Source organism: Ochotona princeps, chromosome 1, assembly GCF_030435755.1.
Source record: "Ochotona princeps isolate mOchPri1 chromosome 1, mOchPri1.hap1, whole genome shotgun sequence".
NCBI lineage: Eukaryota > Metazoa > Chordata > Mammalia > Lagomorpha > Ochotonidae > Ochotona > Ochotona princeps.
Window position 1 is genome coordinate 60,733,129 of NC_080832.1, and position 15,882 is coordinate 60,749,010.

Consider the following 15,882-nt stretch of genomic DNA (forward strand, 5'->3'; position numbering starts at 1 on the left):
CACATTTGCCCACAAAAAAGTAGGAAAAACCTGGATCTAACATGAAGAGGGCCTAGATATCATAGGATGTGGGCAAGTTTTAGCATTAATTTTAAGGCTGAAGTGCTAGTATAGACAGAACAAGACAAGAGCTCTAATGAGACAAGAGATCAAATTCACCATGAGAGAATAGAAAGGATTAAGATTCTGGAACTGAATCCAGAAGGAGGAAAATAAAAGTAGATATTTTCAAATGAGCCTTACTTTTTCCATCAATAATTCATCGAAGTAGAATTCATTTTCTCAAAGAAAATAACTCTATTTTCCTCAAGCAAAATAAGAGTAAGCTTCAAAACATCTTTGCTAAAGAAATGGCTGCATAATAGTTGACTATAGAGTTGGTGAATTGTAGATTTGTGAAAGGCTTGGCACTCATGCTCCTGGAGTACCTATTATACAGGACCGTGAGAATAAGAACCCCAAAGCCTACAAATGAGTTGTCTTTAACAAGGTCAAAGAAATGCAGATCTCATTAACATTTCTCTAGTACTGCTTTAGATGAAAAGAGAAAAAATCTGGAAGGATAGACATCTCTAATAACTCCTTTCTGCTTTATTCTGTTTCACTGTATCGAATTAGAATAGTCTGCAAGCAAATGGAAGCAGATAATACTGTGCAGAAATAATCACCACAGGAGTCTGGACTTGGCTTCTGATTGGATGAGATCAGCAGCGAGGCTTGGATTTTTGTCCTAACTCTTCAGCTAATAAAGGTACAGGTGTGTGGCAAGTCTCCTCATTAAAAAAAAATCATTTGGGCAAAGGATAATTTTCTGGAGACATTAACAAAGATCATTGATTGATGGGTTAGAGAGACACTAGGAAAGAATAAAGAACAGGGAGGGTGTTTGGGCAATGAGACTACCTAAACGCAATCATAATGTTGGACATATGTCATTATACATTTGTTCAAACCCAAAGAGAATGCTAACGTTAAGTATAGATTTGGAGGAGATAATGACATGCTGCTATAGATGTATTCCTTATAAGAAATTCACCATTCTGGTGAGGGCAGATAGATAAGGGGGTGCCTAGGGAGAGAACAGAGAGGAAGGCTATGCGTATGTAGAGATAAGGGGAAATACAGAAAATCTTTGTACCTTCCTAATTTTTCTGTAAATCTACTGGTTCAAAATAAGATCTTTTTAAAAATCTATTAATGTATTTGATTATGTAAGGTTCTTCCATGGGGAAGATGAGTAAAGGATATACGAGACATCTCTGTACTGTCTTAGTAACTACTTGTGACTATAAACATTTCAAAATGAAAGTTTGAAAACTCGTTGTCATCGTTGTGAGGCAGAAGCTCCATAAGAGTAAATTTTCTTGGATTCTAAATAGATGTAAAAGACATCTTTCAGCATCTTATTGTCCAGTCAAGTTCAACGGCTTCTTAGGTATACCCTCTCTGGTCTGAAGACAGAGCCAGCAGAGTATCATCCCAGTCAATTAAAAGCTCACATACCATAAGATGCTGGACTCTATGTTTGGTATATGCTTGCAATGGGGGAATCTCAACTGAACTTGAACTGTGGTTATGCAACAAGGTGGAGGAATCCACCATGGTGGGAGGGTTTGGGGAGGGGTGGGGAGAACCCAAGTACCTATGAAACTGTGTCACATAATACAATGTAATTAATGAATTAAAAATGATAAATAATAATTTAAAAAAAGACATCTTCCAGCAATTACGTGTACTCGGGTTAAACATAGCGGAGAAATTTTTGCCTATGGTGCTTACTAACAGGTTTTCACACTGGTTGAATCTATAGGTATGCTAGACAGTGGTGCTGAAGCCTGGCATCCCAAGGACTCTGTTTAGACAACATGAATACAACAGTAATTTTCACTGCTTTATTTCTCCAACATGAAAGTGCCACTTAACCTTCATAAAGATTTTAATGAAAAAATTAAGAATGTAATCAAAGAGTCTGCAAATAAACCAGCAAACTAGTTGGATGTAATGGCCTACAGTAGGTCAGCTGCATTACCCTCACATAAGAAAGATAAATAAATAGAATTATCTCGAACTCCCAGGAGACAATGATGGCCCAGGCAATTATAGCCAAATTATTCATCTACATTCTTTGGCTTCAGAATTAGTCCCAATTTTAGTTCTTCATGTTTGGCTTTTTAAAACAAAGGACCAGATTCAAGAAATGTCAAAATGGGAAACTAATTCTCAGTAATTTTAGTTATTTCAAATAAAATCAGTAATGAAATCATATAGTTTATGCAATTAGGTTTCAATCTGACCCATCTATGAAAGAGGTTTATCTTTATAACTGAGGGAAACAGAAAACTCTCAAGAAATTAGTTACACTTCACTTATTTTTGACCTGTGACTTTTTCTTTACAAAAAGTCTGTACAATTTTATCTGTAGAGTTTGTTTTCTTTCTCAGGACCCAGGAATATCTTTAAAAAGTTTCTTCAAATTTGCTTCTCTTTAAGTGCAGAAAAGCCAAAATAAAAGATTTTTAAAACAAGAGTGATTAAATGCTTGGCTATAGATAATCTCATATAAAAATAAGTACATCAGATATCAGGATAGTTAAATAAATGCAAAGCACAGCTGAAAACATTTGAATTCATCCATAAGAAAAAAATAAAGTGACGGAAAGCTAAATATTCTCACCAGGTAAGTAATACATGTGAAGCTAGATAATGCAAATTCTAAATTCCCATAAAACAACCAACTAAATACATATTTACTTAAGGGGCCCCACAGAAATTTATATTAGAAAAGTCACTGATATTCATTTAATATTAATATGGAACCTATGAAAGGGCATTTGGTCACACATCCCAAACATGCAAAGATTATAAATGAGTATTATATATCAGCTAATGTTAGCTTTTTACAAAGGAATGTGAGACCCAAGAGAGGTAATTAGACATTATGGCAGAAAGAGGTGAAGAGAGCCATATCTTATCAATGAAGTGATATTTCTATAACAATAATATGATTATAAACACACTTGTTCCAAGAGCCAAATATTATAGAGATTAGTGTTTGAAAAAAAAAATGTTTTTCAGTAAGGCAGAAGGAAACATAAATAATGTGATCATCATGTTACCTTCATTTAAGAAAACTTGCTTCTCTTCCTTTCAAATCAATTTAGACATATGTTCATTCTTTCACTCTTACTTTTTTCACTGATTGAATAGCAATGAGCAAAACAACAGAAATCCCCGCACTTACAAAGATATTAGGCAGGCAGTAAGACTTCTAATACAGTATGTTAGCTACAGTAAAACAAGGAAGGAGGAAAAGCGGGAAGAGGAGATTTTACAAGTGAAATAAGACATCAAGGACGTTGACATTTCGGGAACAAAGAAAGGAACAACACAGATGTCTGGGGAGCAAAGATCTAGGCGAAGACACAGCAAGTTGAAAGGCCAAAGAAGGGAACATAGCAGAGAAGCTTTGGAAAGGTAAGTAGGAAGTGTCTGTGGCAGAACCCAGGAGGTCAGAGAGGTGGATGAAGTCCCCTGGTCTAAGGACTTCCAACCCTGTAAGACTTTACCTCTCATCTGAGTTGATGATGCATGCTATCATCATGAAAAGTTGCAGGTCTGAGTCACATTAGCTGGAAGAGAGGGTTGGTGTGCGGAGAGAGCAGATAGCATTCCTGGTTATGATCTCCTTCTGTTTAAAAGCTGCAGCAGAATTTCAGCAAATTAAGCAGAATTATTTGTACTAATGACAATTCAAACCTTTAAAACTACTATGCTATACAATAATTTCTCTAAGCACATTTCAGATAATTTATTTTCTGATGGGTTCCAATCATAAAATTAGCCTGTGGTAATTGTTAATATAACTTTTTTAAATGACTGTCATATATTTAACATTAAAAAGCAATATAAATAATGCGTGAAATGCTATGGGTTTTTCTTTTAGTAAATATAGGTGGCATTTACATTCATAAGTCCGGTTGAAAGAAGTTTATTTAATTGGCAGAGGAATATACCACTTTCATGGTTTTCTAAAAAGTCAAAGGGCTTGTCCATTTTCTTGACATTGTATTTACTTAAATGAGTTTATCTAAAGGGAAAGAGCAAGGTTGCAAGCAGCTTAGAAGAATGTTGTAATTGTCACTAATTAAGTGCCCTCAGCTGTGTATATACTGGGCCACTGTTTACTTGCCTTATACACACTCAGCTGTGAGTAGCCACACTAAAAATTCCTCCACTTATTACCTCTCCTTGACGCTTTAATTTCCATGTAGTGAAATATTGACAAGAATGTCACATTTGACTTTTGCACTTTGTTGTGTGAATAGGTAAATCAAGGACATAACTATCTCTCTGACTTTGAGTTTTCTCATTGCAAGTGATTCCAACTAGGTGAATATTGACAGTTGTTCATGGACTAAATTGATTGGAGGATTCGAAGGAACCGAAATTTAAATGACTGTGCTAAAAATAGTGTTAGAGTACTCATTCATCAACATACTCACATACCTTTTATAACCATAGCAAGTGGTTCCCAAAGGTGACTGTCAACATCCAACCAACAACTGAGTTAACCATGCCCCTGTAGGCTGATCCAGAACTAGAATCCATTTAACACCATACTTCAGCTACAGTGCTTTTCAGCTCCAAGAATTCGTAAGAAATAAGTTCACTGTGTGAACGACATTCTTAAGCTCTCTTTGCCATGCTTGTAAAACAACAATACCAGAGAAGACCAGTGCTCTGAAACTCTCATGTGCACAGAAACCTTCACAGAATTCACATAAATTCAGATACAGAGACTCAGAGGGTTCCCAATGTGGCTGCAAAGTCCACCAGGTACTGATTCAGGACTTCAAACTGAATGCCGAGAGACTCAATGATCTCTGGTCAGTTCCTCAGTTCAGTTCTATCGGAAAGCTTTTGTTTATGAAATATACTTTTTACTAGATAGTGTGATAAACTCACAATTCATGTGATTGTTATTATCATGCCATTGGGGTCATGAAATGTCAGTGGGAAAAAAATGAATGAAGGAAGGACTAACTTCAACCATCAGATTATTTTATTTATTTTTTTAAAGATTTATTTATTTTATTACAAAGTCATATACAGAGAGGAGGAGAGACACAGAGGAAGATCTTCCATCCGATGTTTCACTCCCCAAGTGAGCCGCAACGGCCAGTGCGCGCCTATCTGAAGCTGGGAACCAGGAACCTCTTCCGGGTCTCCCATGTGGGTGCAGGGTCCCAATGCATTGGACCATCCTCAACTGCTTTCCCAGGCCATAAGCAGGGAACTGGATGGGAAATGGAGCTGCTGGGATTAGAACCGGCGCCCATATGGGATCCTGGGGCGTTCAAGGCGAGGACTTTAGCCGCTAGGCCATGCCGCCGGGCCCCATCAGATTATTTTACAAGGTTTAAGATTCATAAGTGTATTTTAACTATAAAAGGTTAGGTGCCAAATTAATACCAAATACCTCGAGCCTATCTTCATTATGTATCTTTATCATAAATTAAAAATTCTCAGAATCACATGAGGTATCCCTTAGTTACTAATTTCATTTTTTTAGTGTATATAAATGTATATACATTTCAAACATTGGTTTCCAAGGTATAATATATATTTAATTCATTTTTTTGCAGAATTTTTTAAGAATTCTGAACATTGTCTCAAAATTGTCCCCACTTTTGCCTACTGACTGCATTTCTCCCATCTACCACAATATCACCCCTTTTAAGTTCCTCAAAACTAAATTAGATAGGTCTTAGAGCAGAGACATTTCGTTCTCTACTTTTTTTATTTACTTCAATGTGTAACTAGGTTTTTGACAGCTTCAGAAAAAGGATGTCATGGTGGTGCGTCATGTTAAGCCACCACCTTCAACACTGGCTCCCACGTCAGGGTGTCAGTTTGCGATCTGGCTGCTTCACTTGTCGTCCAGTGCCCTGCTAATGGGACTGGAAAAGCAGCTGAAGATGGTCTAACTACTTGGATCCCTAAACTCATGTGGGAGACCTAGATGCAATTTCTAGCTCATGACTTCGGCTTGTTAAAGCTCTGACTATCGCTGCTGTTTTAGAGTGAACCAATGAATGGATGTCCTTTTTCTCTTCTCTCTCTCTCCCTCTGTCTGTCATTTTGATTTTCAAATCAGCACAATAATTCTTAAAGAGCAGCAGAAATACAAAATTTAAAGTGGCTCTTGTTCATGAGACATTATTTTAACATGTACTCAATTTAAAAATCAGCTTAGTGTTTTATCCTTGCATGATTTTATAAATTTCAATGCCATATATCAGCACCAGTTTCCAAGAAGAATAAACATTTAAAACAAAAGTATCCTTTCCACATTTTTTCTTTCAGATATTAAATATAGTATGGATAGATACCAAAAAAAATAGTGATTATTCCAAACATCATTCAGAGCACACGAGAGATTGAAGCAAAGTCTTACTCAGATAATGTATTCATGACTAAACTATTTGTATATTAAATATGATGTTAGGATATAAATTAACTTAAGCTCTTGAAATTTACAGATGAATTCAAAAATGTAAATCTGCTCAGAAAAGGCTATTTACCTCATTCGTTTGTATGGTAATTGTTGGCTCATAATGAAATAATTTGATGCACAGAGTCCAGCTAAATTAGCCTGCCCATAATGTACTATCTTGAAGTGACTTCACATTCTCATTAGAGCCTTTCTAATTTTGAAGGCAAAATTAATGCAATTAGTGATCAAATCAATACATATTGATCATGAATTTCTTCAATATGGCATGAAAATATCAGGTCAAAAAGAAAGAACTTTTTAAGATCATAGCATTAATACAAGAAATGTCAGTTGCAGAAAAAAGAGATTTGTATCATTTTCTATTTAGGTACTGTTTATGAGAAAGTGTCAGGACCACTTCTGTCATTGCTTGGATGAGACCCAGCATAATGTGCTGCATCCCCATCCCGGCTCCTTCCCTCTCAACATATCAATACTCTTCATTGTTCCTATAGATTTCTGTCTCCACAAATATCCAAAAGCACATTTTTCCCTCATGGTGCTGAATTTCAGATGACTAATTACTCAAAAACATTTCTTTCTTTTCACATGCAAATGCAAACAAGATTCCAGGATGGACACACACTGTGCCCACCCCTAGACCCAGTAAATGCACCTAGGATGAAGTCGGCTTTTGCTAAATGTATGCAGGAAGGACCTGAAGCCCAGAATAAAAAATCAAAACGCATTTGTGGAGATCAAGGGACTGTTGCTTTGTACATACTAATCAGCTCATTTTGGTGTGAAATAAAATGATACTTCTAAGAGAAAAAAAAAGACAGCGTTAGGAGCATTTCTCACCCCCAATCAAATGGATTCTGGGATGTGGTTCAACTGGTATGTACTCCAGAAGTGTGATGGAAAACTAGGATGAACTATAGTCGGCAGATTATGTAGATCCTAGGGGAGTTTTGAAAGAAAATCTAGAGAAAAGAGTCCTGTAATAGGTCAAATCTGTCTTTAACAACCATCAAAAGCTAAACTTCAGGGAAAGACCTGATCCAAATCCATGAGACTGCAGAGTACTGTCATGGAGAATTTGTTTCTGTGTCTTGTAGACAGGCTAAATCACTTTTCTTAAAATAATTATCTATTTAAGTTTTAATTGTTTTATTTGAAAAAGAGAGACAGGGAGAGAGACAAAGAGGAAGAGAAAGAGTATTCCCATGTGCTGTCTATTCTGCAAATTCCCAAAATGGTCAGGACAGTACTAAACCAAAGCCAGAACCTAGAAATGAAATTCTGCTCTCCATGTGGATGGCAGGAACACCATCACCTGAGCTTGTACCTGCTGCCTCCAAGGATCACAATTAGCAGGAAGCCAGAGAGAAGCACTCAGACCAGGTCTTGAACTCAAGTGCTCTGACATGCGAGGTAGGCACCTTAACTAGCATATTAACCCCTAGGTTAAATGCCTGCTCCCTTAAATCAGATTTCATGATTGTGGCTCCAGAAGTTTTATGACTTATGAATAAATTTTCTTTCTGTGATAAATTTCAGTGGCTTTGTTTTTGAAAAGGCAATTAACTTAAAGTTTTCCTTGCAATTTTTACACTATATGAAGAAGAATAAAACTTCTCATGACATACAAATTTATAAGCTGTAGTTACTCAAAAGAATGGCAGTGACAGGTGAACATTTTATTGTTGTTTCACAGCCTCATTTAATTGCAAGTGATTCAGATTTTGGTTAAGTTTAGGAAATTTATTCATTGTTATTAAACTCTGCTGCTTCCAGTAAGGCTACGTGAAGGTCTTAATTTAATGTCATTGGAACTAGAGCAGTCTGTTGGTGAAAACAGTATATTGATGTTTGTTAAACTCCCAAATGTTTCTTTATAGTTGTGTCTAGGTTACTTCTTCAAATGGCATTATCCTAAGATTTTACTCATCATTGGTCCCATGTGATGCTTTGACAAAAAAGAGGATTACCTAAATACATGTGTAGTTGGGAAAGTCTTCATTCACACTCTCATTTTATGGGAAATGTATATGTACATTATCATAACAAAGACTGAGATGTCCTGCAATAAGAAAGTCTGTTTAGGCTAATAATTTTAGCTAATAATTTTATACATTTTTTTGGTTACTCAATCTTTTTTCTTATTCCTTCGTGTATGTTTTGGGATGCTGTAACTGATTTGGGGGATAACACAGAGGGCATAAAATCTTAATTCTGGAGACATGCTGATTAACAGCAATGATTTAATATTTGGTTTTGGCAGTCAGGGGGGAGCTGGAAAAATCCATCTTATCAATGAACTACTCTCCTTGACATTTAAATTGCGTTCCTCAACCTGCAATCTTTCAATCAAATCAGCACTTTAAAAGATGACCAAGTATGGGAATAACTCTTTCTACCCACTTATTCAGAACTCTCTCACTTCCTATACAGAAATAAAACAGCACGTTGTTTAAAAATAAATATATAATACATAGGTTTCACAGAGAGCACAGATAAACATACCCATGATCCTTTCACTACAACTACCTCATTAAGCTTTTCTGTCTTTAATGTTAACATAAAATTATTTACAAAACTAATTCTGGCAAATGCTATTTATTTTTATTCAGCAATACATAGTGAATAATTTCCATGTCAATAAATGTCTGATACAATTGCTTTATTTGATGCGCCTGTGCCACATCCTTTAAAAAAATAGTAAGAAAAGTTCATGAAAAAAATGTGATTCAAAGGTAATATTATTTTGTTGAAAAATGTTTTGAAATTCATGCATGTGTATCATATTTTTTTCACATGTATTTTCCCAACCCTTTGAGGACTGCTCGCAGAAGTCGGTGAAGAACTACAGGTTTACATCTGCTGGTTCAGTAGCTCTACAGGCGGTTGTTGCTCTCCCTTTTAGCTGAGCTTTCCACTGAGATCAGGAGCACTAACTTGCAGGTGATAATGCCCTCGAGATGGCCCCCACAGGGTGGAGAGGGTACTGTGCTCACCTCCCATTTCAACAGCATTAAGAAATATGCCTGGCTTTCTGGCTCTCTGTGTATTCACAGAGGCAGCCAAACTCCTCAACCAGCAAAGGTTTCTCTATGGATGCCTGAAGGCTGATGGCATTTCAGAGGAATAGCTGAATCCCTTGAACTCTGATTCCGGGGAAGCTTTCAAAGTCCAAATTTTATTATTGTGGACCTTGATCTTGTGGTAACCTTAATAAGAACTAATGGTGGTGCTAGTTTGATTTGATTTCATATTTGAAAGTTATGGATATGCTGTACACACTTATGCTGCAGTTACAAGAATGATTATAATAAAACGGGCTCATACAAGTTGATTTCGAAGGAAATGGCAATCATTGTTTGTTACCTTTTTTTAAGGCTTTTCTGAGTTAAGTTCTCTGCTCTGTACATTTCCCAACTTTTGTACATTCCTGTGACTCCTATCACCCTGTAGTTGTTTGCTTATCTGTTATTGTTCAAGTATGTGATCACCTGAAGGATTAACTGTCATGTCTTATCTTCTTTATTTATTGTTTAATTTTTATAATCAAGCTAACTATAGACACTAGATATACAGCTGGGAGCTGGGACTCTTTTTCTAGGTTGAAAAGTGCTTAAAAGCATAAGCTCTACAGTCAGCACAGGTGGAAACTGAAGTTTTCTGTGAACAAGAGCAAGTTATTTAATCATTCTTTGGGTGTCTTCAATCTTAAAATATAGATAACAATAGAACCTGTTTCACAGCTTTATCCTGAATAATAAGGAGTTGATGGTTACAATATGCTTAGAATAGTGTCTGATATACACTGTTATTTGGTTTGTTAAAGTAATTGCGGTTTTGCCATATCAAATTGCTTCCAAGTTTCTTCATGATACAAGTAATGTACAAGTGAGATACACTGGAGTGATTAGCATAATGCTGGGACACATTTTGGGTCACACTATTGCGTGTGTCTAAGGAAAAGAAATGGATGGGACAATCATAAAAGTATAGAGACCTTAGGTTTCTTGCTACCATTTTTCTTTATGGTATTTCTGTAGTGGTCATGCAATTGGTTATCTTAGTTCTGTTACTATAACCTTGTTGTTCTTGCTGTTTCATATGAAAAAAGATTGAAATCCATTTGCTTGCATGTGAATACTCCTGTTAAAATAGCAGTGAATCTTTAATTTTGTGCTTCCTCAGTCCTTCCACTCATAAGCATGGCATTTTATAATGTGGATGAGAAAAGAAATCACAACTAGGTCTTCCGATTGGAACTGGGAAAGGATCCATTTTTAATGACATTGAAATAAGAAGTGAACCAAACTCACCATTGCTTATTTATGGCTGTAGTTATTTCTTTCTGTACACCCCAGAAGGTTACTTTCTGTTGTTAATTGGAACTTCTAAGCCATTTTTATTTACAAAGTGTTTTACAGTCATTGGTATTGATGACTTATAATTCCCTTGTGAGTTAGGTGTCAGGATGAGGCATTGACACAGGCTCCACTCTCAGGAATCTGAGACGTGAGGGTGGATAAATCTGCCCACCTCCCCCCTTATGGCAGTCATGGGGTCCTGGTCTGCTTTGTTTTGGCTTGTCACATTCCTATTACCTTCTCCATGTGCTCTGATAGCAGTTGTGTTGGGATTCCTGGATAAAGGCTCTTTTTGGGGAGGGTCTGAAAAAAAGAATGATGCAGAATCCACTTAGCAATTCTTCACTCCCCTCTGATCCCCATTAAAACCAATTGTCCTTGCAAGTGGATGTCTTTCGGCACACGTATTTTGTTTCTTAAGGAAGTAAGACAAATAACTGTCTGTTTATTGTTAAATTTGTAGTGCCAGTCATGACAAGCATAAGGATAGTAACACTTTTGCCAGCAGGGTGCTTATCTGTTTTACTAGTTCAGAAGGACTTGATTGATGCGAAGGACCAAGGTCTCAGTAAAGATAATTTAGCCATTTCCATACAGTTTATGCTTGTGTTAGCTGTATCCTGCAGGGGAGTCCCATGGGTTGGCTTCCTTGACCTTCCCTCCAAAAGGTAACACATAGAGATTCCTCAAGGAACCATCATCTAACAAGACTAATGATAGCTTCCATGCCTATTATCATTCAGAGACAGAGAAGGAAGCTTTAGAAATGCAGTACCACATTCCTCCCTTGATGTTTCTCATGATCTATTAAAGCGTTATGTGACAGATAAATTAATCATTAAAAACTTACAGTTAAGTCTTTACAAATAATAACCAGGTGTACCTTGATTATCTTTTATCTCAATATATATATTTTTCTGTCGCTAAGCAGATGATACAAAACATTTCATTTTCCTGACAATCTGAGGGAATCAGGGAAGGGAGACTGCTTCTCTCTTGCATTTTTTCTTTTTTAAGTTTTAAAGTGAGAAGAGCTCAAAAGAAGTTCTTTACTCAGTAATGGCTCATGACAGCCAGAATCATTTTTTTCATCTTGCTTTGCTGGAGTGTGAGTGCGAAGCATCTTCGCTGTTTATGATTCCAGCAATCCTCCCATTTGATTTATTTCTCCCAGGCATTGCTACTTGGTATTTAGAAGTTCTGACCCATGAACATGCTTAACATCTTGTGTGCATTAAGTGTTCCATGATACACTGAATTCCAGTTCATGGTATCACTTTGGATTGGGGTCCATTTTTTTTTCCTAACGTGCTTTTCATCTCATTAATCACTTCCAGAGCTAAAAATTTCTACATTCCAACACCAATAATAGATGATAACACGAAATAATGAAAATGCAACAATCTGGTAAGTATAGATAAATGAAAAGGCATTACAACAAAGGGAAAGATTAGTATCAGAAATGACTTATTCCTTTCCTATTAAGAACAATACTTAAATGTTGTGATGTGTTTCTAAAAAGACATAAGCCAATAAAAACTGGCTTTGAGTGACTGATAAATTTATAGAAATGTGGTGATGGGGATGAGCAACAATCCCAGCTACCCTGCTTTCAGTCAGTCTTCCAGATAGGGCACGTTGGCACACCCTAGACGTTCAAGAGCTTGGTCAGAGTCCTTGTGTGCCGGCTTTGGCTTGGCCAAGCACAGCTACTCTAAGCATTTGCGGGGAAGAACCAACTGAAGAGCTCTCTCTCTCTCTCTTACACACACACACACACACATTAACTCTTATTTTAAAAAATGTACTTATTTAAATTATTTTTACAATAGTTAATTATGGTGATAAGGGTCAAGGGCCACAGGAAGGAGAGTGAGATCACCATTTCCACATTCTTTTTTTTTTTCCTTCCTGTATCTGCGGGAAGGAGTTACATAAAGGGGAGGAGTCACACCCAGCCTCCCAAATGCCTCTTTACCCTGAGACAGAGGACAGTAATAAATCCTGGCATCACATAAAGTAGTTTTCCCTGCCATGCCAATATACCAGCACTTTCAGCTCAGACTCTTGCTCTGCTTATAAGTACATGAAAATAAATAACCCCTTAGAAAAGGATCTGAAGAAAGAAGGAAATTTGGCTGAAATTCTTGTTTGCTTCACAGAGCTCTAAATATACTCCATTAAGTGTTAACATGCTTTTGTTAAAGTAAGTATAGGGAGGTAGCAATCTTAATTTGGCCTTTAATCTTTAATTAAAAATAATTTCTTTGGAGATATGTGATTATTGTATTTTACTCAATATTTTAAGGACTACTTAATGACTAAGTATCAAAATATGAGGATCTCTTAGGAGAGGAATTAAATTAAAATTGTATTTACCAAGTTCTTGAATTTATTATTATGAAAAATATCTCGACTGAATTCTGAGCAGATGTGAATGATAATTTTTACATTTAAAATTTTTGGGGGGCCCAGTGGCCTAGCGGCTAAAGTCCTCACCTTGAACGCCCCAGGATCCCGTATGGGCGCTGGTTCTAATCCCGGCAGCTCCACTTCCCCTCCAGCTCCCTGCTTGTGGCCTGGGAAAGCAGTCGAGGACGGCCCAAAGCCTTGGGACACTGCCTCCACACGGGAGACCCGGAAGAGGTTCCTGGTTCCCAGCTTCGGATCAGCGCAGCACTGGCCCATTGCGGCTCACTTAGGGAGTGAATCATCGGACGGAAGATCTTCCTCTCTGTCTCTCCTCCTCTCTGTGTATATCTGACTTTGCAATAAAAATAAATAAATCTTTAAAAAAAAAGTTTTTGTGGGCCTGGTGCAGTAGCCTAGCAGTTAAAGTCTTCACCTTGCACACACGAGGATACCATATGGGTGCTGGTTCCTGTCCCTGGTGCTTCACTTCCCATCCAGCTCCCTGCTTGTGGCTGGGAAGGCAGTCAAGGACGGCCCAAGGCCTTGCGACCCTGCACTCATGTGGGAGACCTGGAAGAAGCTCCAGGCTCCTGGCTTGGGAAAAGTGCAGCTCCAGCCATCATGGCCGCTTGGGGAATGAATCAGTGGGTGGAAGATCTTCCTCTCTGTCTCTCCTCCTCTATATGCATCTGACTTTCCAATAAAAATGAGCAAATACTTCAAAAAATTTTTTGTGTTGAACATTACGATGTGAAGGCAAAGATAACTACATCTTTACTAAATGTTAGTTATAACTATACTGCTTGCAATATCTAGGGATGTTGATGTAGCTAATTTGTTTTCTTCACACAATAAAATGACTCTTGGAGGGAGTAACTGCTAATATTAGTTATGATAATAACCAAGGTGTATCAAGCATTTATTAAACATCAAGCACTGTTACGAGTGTTTGATATGTATTAATTCATTTTGTTGTCATATCAAAATCTAGTAGCAACTGTTTTTCCTATTTACAGATGAGAACATAGAGGCAAAGAAAGAGAAAGTTAATTGTGCAATAAACATACAGCTAGTATGAGGTGTAGCAATGAGAATGACAGAATATATTTTCTCTGCCAAACAAATTACTAGACTTTAATGATCGAAGTCTCTATTTTCTTTTATTTTTCTTAAAATTGACAAACCATCAAATGCCATGATGAAACTGAGGTCCAGAGAAACTAAATGATTTGTTCAAGTCCACACAGAAAGTTGGCAGTAGCAGGCACAGCTCTTTTGGATCCTGGTGTTCCTGTGTGATTTGGGTCACCTTGGTAGCCGCATTGGGACAGCAGTGCCAGAAATGAATGAGTCCTACTGACAATAGGATGGCAATGGTTAGGTAAAACTTGGTTTTCCTTCCACTGAAAGCATGACACATTAGGAGTAAAAAGCTGGATACTTTAATGAGGCAACTAATGTTTTTCTTCTGAATGATCCTCTCTTGCTACCCCATCTCCTCACCTTTTTCCTGTGCTATCCAATAATGTGATTTAGAGTCAGAAGTCTTATTATGCTGTTTGAAGTCCAGCCTTTTCTATAGTATCAGTGCTTCAATAATCACATTCTAGAGATTTAGAGACTACTAAAATGAACATTGATGCATTTTGCACACTTAGAAAAGGAAATCACTTGACATAAGAGGTGTCTGAGGATTCTTCATCACTGGGGTGGTGATGCAGTGGGTTAAGCCACCACCTGTCACACCATCATTTTTTATTGAAGTTTGTTCTAGTCCTGGTTACTCTGTTTTCTGTCCAGCTCCCTACTAATGTGTCCAGAAAAGCAGTGCAAGATATTGGAAGTACTGGAGGGCCTGTATCCATGTGAGAGATCCAGATGGAGTTCTCGGCTTCCGGCTTCCAGCTTCCGGCTTCACTTTGGCCCAGTCCCAGCTGCTGTGGCATTTGAGAAATGAATTAGTGGATGGAATCTCTGGCTCTGCAACTGTCTTTCAAGCAAATACACAGATTATCTTTAGAAAAATCATTCAATTCAGGCAATATAATAAGTACCTTTATACTATATATATGTATATAGTGTATATATATAGTATATACACACATATATAGTATACACACACGCATATATATATCTATACACACATTTGTGAGCAGACTTGACTGCATAAAAGATAATGAAAATTTGGAAGAATATTTATAATATAAAATAACATTATATATTTACTTAAAGACTACTCACCAATGAGATGTTCAACTGTGGCAAGATATTTAAATTAACTCTGAGGTGCTTATCCAAGAAGAAAAGAGATAACAGAGCTAGGAGATGAAAATGGATGCTGATTTTTTTTTTATAGTTAGTAAAGCAATTCCCAGAGTAACCATTTTCTTCCCACCTGTAGACATATATAATATTTTTAAAAACACAACCCGGAGGAAGCCATATACCATTATAAGTGCGTCATATGTAAAAAAAAATAAGTCAAAACATCAACCCTATTTGTTTCTAAACATCTTGTAAATTATTACAGTCAACAAAAAACAAAACAAACCAAATTGTGTTGAACATTTTCACCTGTAGTTTGGAAATGAA